Raw genomic sequence first — 6,358 nt, 5'->3', positions numbered from 1 at the left:
GCAAGTTTCACGAAAGTATAATGTGGCCGGTGCAATAATTTTTTTGGATATTTCCAAAATAAGAAATAAAATAAAGAAGGAAAAACCGAAAAAGGCAATATGAATTGATTTAAAAGGGATTTGAATATTTGGAATAAAAAAAGTAAAAAACAAAAAAGAAAGAGAAAGGTGGAAGAATTTGTCGGTCGAGAGTGGAGGGGGAAGAGAGGGACCGTACAGAGTGGGGCCCACAGGTAGAGAATAAGGATGAGAGGAGCACGTGGGACTTACGTGGCATCGGCTAACTAACAATAACTGTGACTATGTCCTTTCCTATTTTCTTCTCTCCTCCACTTCCGTGTTGCTCTCTCTCTCTCTCTCACTAAATTTAATATTTTTCTATTTTTGTTTTACAAGGTTACTAAATAAATAAATAATAAATAAATTTCTGATTTTTTATTTAACAAATAAATTCTCAATTAATTAAAAATATAAAAAAATTTAATTTTTAAAATATAAAACATCTAAATTTTTAAAATAATTAATTTTAATATATAAATAAAATTTTGTATATACATTGTGTAGGTTAGCTAGGTATCTTCTGATTCTTCTCCCTCTGTATGTGAGTGTGCACCGATAATGTAACCAATAAAATGATGAATTATTGAATTGCATCTCCTCGGCTCTCAGCACCTCTCTTCCGTTGTTAACTTTTAACCTTTTTGAACCCAATGATAAATTTGAACGTAACCTTAAATTATTAAAAACAATTTCTTATAAAGACATCAACTGAAGTCGGTGGTATAATTATTAGCAAAGTAGCAATGCAACTAAATTAAGTCGACCAAAATTAGTATGCTTTGTAAAGAAGTATATAAATATACGCCAGCTCCAAACCTGCTAATATAAAGGAAAAAAATTTCTTGCAATATGAACATTTATATATGACCAAAATTTATCGAATCTTAATTAAAACACGCACTATATATTACCAAACACGCGTTAACAGGTTCCTATGGAACTTTATTACTTTTCTAGAATAAAGGTTGTAACTGGAGAATTTTAAAGGATTTGTATTGGTAAAAATATGTTCTTATGTTTAATTTTTGAAATGAGTTGATGAAGTAGATTGATGGAGATGAGATTATAACATTGAAGGTAATATTGTTTGCAGATAAATTTAGAGAGACAGTTTGAGACGGTAAATTATCTTAAATTCTCAAAAAGTGATGAGTACAATATAAATTTTATTAAATAGTATTGGAATGAGATTAGTTCAGGAGTTTATTGTAGTTGCAATGGAGTTTTTCTAAAGCGCTAAGTTATCAATCGATGTGAATATCACGTGGATAATACTAATTCCAAAATTTGTGGATGTTAAGAAGATCAAAGACTTTCGACTGTTTAATATGATTGGTTGTGTGTATAAGGTGATATCTAAGGTATTGGTGAAAAGAATGAATTCAGTAATGCCGAGTTTTGTAAGGAAGACACAGAGTGCATTTGTGAAGGGTATACAAATTCATGACGGCACCCTCATTACTTGTGAGACGGTTCAATGGCTCAAGACGCGTAGGAAGAAGGCGGCAATTATCAAGTTAGATTTCTAAAAAGCATATAATAGAGTCGGGTGAAATTTTGTGGATATTTTACTACAAAAGATAGACTTTGGACAAAGATAGAAGGATTGGATGAAGGAGTGTGTCAATACATACAACCACTATGTCAGTTCTGGTTAATGGGTCAGCAGCTATGCCATTTAAAACGGAGAGGGGCCTTAAATAAGGAGATCCACTTTCTCCTCTTATGTTTGTTCTTGTGGTCGATCTATTGCATAGAATGTTGGGAGAAGCAGTAAGAAATCGGCGCATTGCTCCTTTATTGGTCGGGAGAGATCATATCGAGTTGCCACATCTCCAACTCCTCGCAAATGATACTATCTTGTTTTGCCTTGCGGAGACGGAGACAATTGTAAACTATAAAAGGCTATTGCGTTGTTTTGAGTTGATGTCTAGTTTGAGTATCAATTTCGACAAGTCGAACATAATTTCGGTTAATTGTGAGCAGGAGTGGGTGGTGCGCGCATGTGTGTGGTTTACTGGGTACAAAGAAACGGTATCTTACCTGTAAGATACCTTTGGATTTCTTTAGGAGCGAATCCGCAGTTGGTGAAGATTGAAGACTTGGAAACTGATCATAGATAATGTGGAAGAAAAGCACAGCTTATGAAAAGCGAATTGAAAGTTTTAAACAAAGCAGGTAAGCTGGTTCTCATCAAATTGGTGCTGAATAGTCTACCAGTCTATTGCCTTAGTCTGTACAAGATGCCAAAGACAATTGCAGACAAGTTGATTGCATTATAGAAAAGATTTATGTGGAATAAAGAGGATGGTAATTATGGTATACTTCTAGTTAAGTGGAAAATAATTTAGACACCGCCGAAAAAGGTTGAGATTTTGAGGGAGTCAGAGATGTAGTGTTTAGGAATACAACGTTTTTATTTAAGTGGTATACGTTGGTAATTTTTAAAAGAAGACTGTCCATTGTAAAAAAAGATGATAACTATGATATACTTTTATTTTATTATAATGATTGAAACATATTATAACTAATTTATTACTATCTAATTTATTCCATAAATAAATCCTTTTGCTTTGATTTTACCATAAGTTACATAAATTCAGACGTACACATTTTCGTACTAAATCCAATCTACATATTTTGATTTAGTATTGCTTTTATTAATTCGAATCTAATTGATTCGATTTATATTAAAAAAATATAAATTAAATTCAATTAATTTGATTTATATAGATAAACAAACGAAATATATAACTAATTTCACTTTAAGATATTTATGTAATTTTTTTCTTAATTCATTTATTTATATAATTTATCCCCAAACATATATATTTTCACTCAAATATATAGTACGTAATGCTCAATTGTGGTGTCATCCTTCATATTTATGCTTTTAATATGAATAAGGTCATTTATGTGTAGTAGGACGATATAGTATACCCATGCTTATTAATCATACTTATATAACAATATTTCTATACATATGGAAATTATTTTTTAAATAAAATAAAATAAAATTGAAGGGACCATATACTCTCGAAATCTCTACTAAGCTTTACTACTAATAAAACCAACTCACTTTATTTGTGGGGCTCTGGGCACAAGAATAATAATAACTAATTAATTATAACTATATATATCTTACAAAGTAAAGATCTAAAGAAATTGTTTGCAAGCTCCATTTAGGTAATTATCCTTTATTTGTTAAAAATAAAAAAATGTGATGACTCAATAGGTTTAGCCAAACTTAACTAAAGTTCAACACAAAATCATGTCAATGCATTAAGTGGAAGATAGAGAATTATGACGGAGACTAGGCTGACTAGCTAGGGCCATGCATTATTGATGATAAATTGCTTCATCAGATCTTTTATTAATTGTGTACCAATCAGTCAATCACACAACAACTACTACTCCAAATCAAATACTATAAATCATATTAAAAAAAGAAAAATGAATCGAACACAATTAAATTGACAGCTTGATTCATACCATCACCAACCCTAGTTTAGAAAAATTCGAGTAACGTTCGGCCTTATAATATAGTAAACTGTGATGCATTTATTCCAGCTAAACATACACTTCGATTTTTATTTTTTATTTTTTAAACAGACTTGTTTATTAATTCTTCTTACTTGATCTTGCTGACACCATCACATACACCACAACATGTGATAAACAAATTCACAATTTTGCAAGATTTTTTCTTATGTATAAATACTTAGTGCAATTATTATTATTAAATTTTGATTACCAGAGTTTGATCCATTGCGAATCATGTCACGGAAATGTGCATTTGGTTGAGAAATAGAGTTTTGCAAGATCGATGTACACCTTTTTTCCTTTTTTTCTTTTGTCTCTTTTCATTGAAATTGTATGTGGGGTAGTTTGATTTTACTGAAAAATATTCATTGGTTATTGATGAAACTAGGCTGTTAATGAATTTTTTATGAAAATTTTAGGATAATTTAGGTGAAAAAAATAGTTTAAGGTTCAAAATTAGGTAGATATCTTAAAACTAATTTTTGTTACGCATCTATTTTAAATAATTTGATGTAAATCGAATCAATTTGATTTTATTTACATCATTTATATATAAATTAAATCAAATGAATCTGGTTCAATATATTGGATAATAAATTGAATTAAATTAATTTACTATTATATAGTAATAATATACATAATAAATCAAATCAGTTTAATTTAATTTACTATTTATACAGTTTATCATCATTTTTTATTTTTAAGTTAATTATTTATTTATTCTCGTCTAAGATATAGGGTATAGAGTTTAGGATTTAATTTAAAACATAAATGTTAATAAGAAAATATCTACTATTTAGATTCAAATAAAATATAAAAAAATTAAAACAAGTAAAAACAGAAATTCAAAGTTTATGTTTTAGTTTGAATTTCAGAAAATCTACATTATTTTTACAAATTTATAAATTTTTTTGTTTTTTAACAGTATTCTCTAACTTGACAGATCAAAAATTAATCTGTTGTGAATCGAAGATCTATTTAAAAATTTAATTGTTGATCAATAAATTGCTACATTCGACACTTACTTAAACAAATTAGTGAATTAATTGCTAAACCAACCCGCTATAATAACTTAATTGTTAAATTCAATTGTAATAAATTAAGCTCCATATAAATTAGTTAAATAATAAGATACGAGTCTCCATGAAAGACCATAACACAACACTCTATTGATGACTTGATGACAAAGTTTTTTTAATTTTGAACATGTAAATGTGTAATACAAGTAGTATAGCTTTCCAAAAAGAGATTATTATAGTGTATAGTCCATAACTATAAGATTAAAGAATGGTTAATTAATGAGAGATGAAAAGAAGAGAGGGCCCCTCATGAGACAATAGACATTAGAACCCACTAAACATTCACTCGGTTCCCCACAAGAGTCTGAGATTCCAAGTCAATACAATGACACAAATAAATAATGACACAATCTTCCTATATCAACCTATTTTTTTTGTGCTAGATACCCTAGGATAAACATAAAAAAAATGTTGCCAACATGTGTTTTAAACATATATTTTAAAAATACTATAAAAATAATTATCAAAAGTTATTAAACAATTTTTTTAAATGTATTCTTGAAACATAAGATAGATAAATCTAAAAAAAAAAACATAAATTATACGAAAACAGTTTAAAAATTAAAGAAAATTATTATATTATGTGATATTTTTATTTTTTATTTTTTCAATAAAAACGGTTGATGAAAAGCGAAAGAAAAATAAAAAATGGTTTTTATGCTATAAAAGATATAAGTCGTTAACAATTTTTTTATAGGACTACATATTAAAGTTAATAATAAAAAATTTACATATAAAAATTACAAAACTTAAGTTTTAGATACATATATTGTAAATACTAATAATAATAATAGTGATATTAATAAATGACTTTAAAACACACATGTTAACAAAATCTTATGTATATAATTTTTACTAATAAAATATGTTTCTAAAAGTATCATAATAAATAAAAAAACATTATATTAAATAACTAAGTTCTTACATTTTAATACATTAAATATATTTATAAAAATATAAAAAAAATTATCATTATATTTTTTAAATATACGACAAACTAAATCCGCATGTACCATAAAATAGCAGGCATCATTAGTCACATATATACTACTATGACTTTTTTTTTGTTCAAATATAGAAATTTTTATTTGATTTCAGAAAGAAATAATTGCTCCAACTTGGACAAGATATCAAGAGAAGTGGGTAAATACCAAATGATTATATAAATAACATTCGAAAGAAGTGATAAGAAGAAGAAATAAACAAAAGAGAAGAATTAAAATTGAATAAAAAAGATAAATTAAAATAAAAATTAAAAGATAGATTAAAATTAAATAGAAAGAGATTATTTTTATTTTTTATTTAATTTTTTAATATAATAATAAGTAGATTCATTCAATCCAACTTGTTCACATTATAGTTTAAAAATTGAATAAAAAAAATTACTCAATTTTTTATCTAATCTCTTGTGTAATAAAAAATAATAGATTCACTCAACTTTACTTATTCCTACTATAATTTTATTACGAAATAAAAAAAACACACATTTAATTTTATTACTTTATAATGACTATAATAATTTATAAGATATTTATAATTTTTTATTATATCAAAATAAAAAGAATTATTAAATAATAATTAAACATTTTGTATTACTAAGATTTAAAGTAGGCGTTACAAGAGTGGGTGTTAGCTGTTAGTAGTGGGTGTTAGCTGTTAATTAATTAGTAGTGATG

Source organism: Arachis duranensis, chromosome 4 (genome assembly GCF_000817695.3).
Source record: "Arachis duranensis cultivar V14167 chromosome 4, aradu.V14167.gnm2.J7QH, whole genome shotgun sequence".
Taxonomy (NCBI): domain Eukaryota; kingdom Viridiplantae; phylum Streptophyta; class Magnoliopsida; order Fabales; family Fabaceae; genus Arachis; species Arachis duranensis.
Note: the sequence above shows the minus strand (reverse complement) of the source record.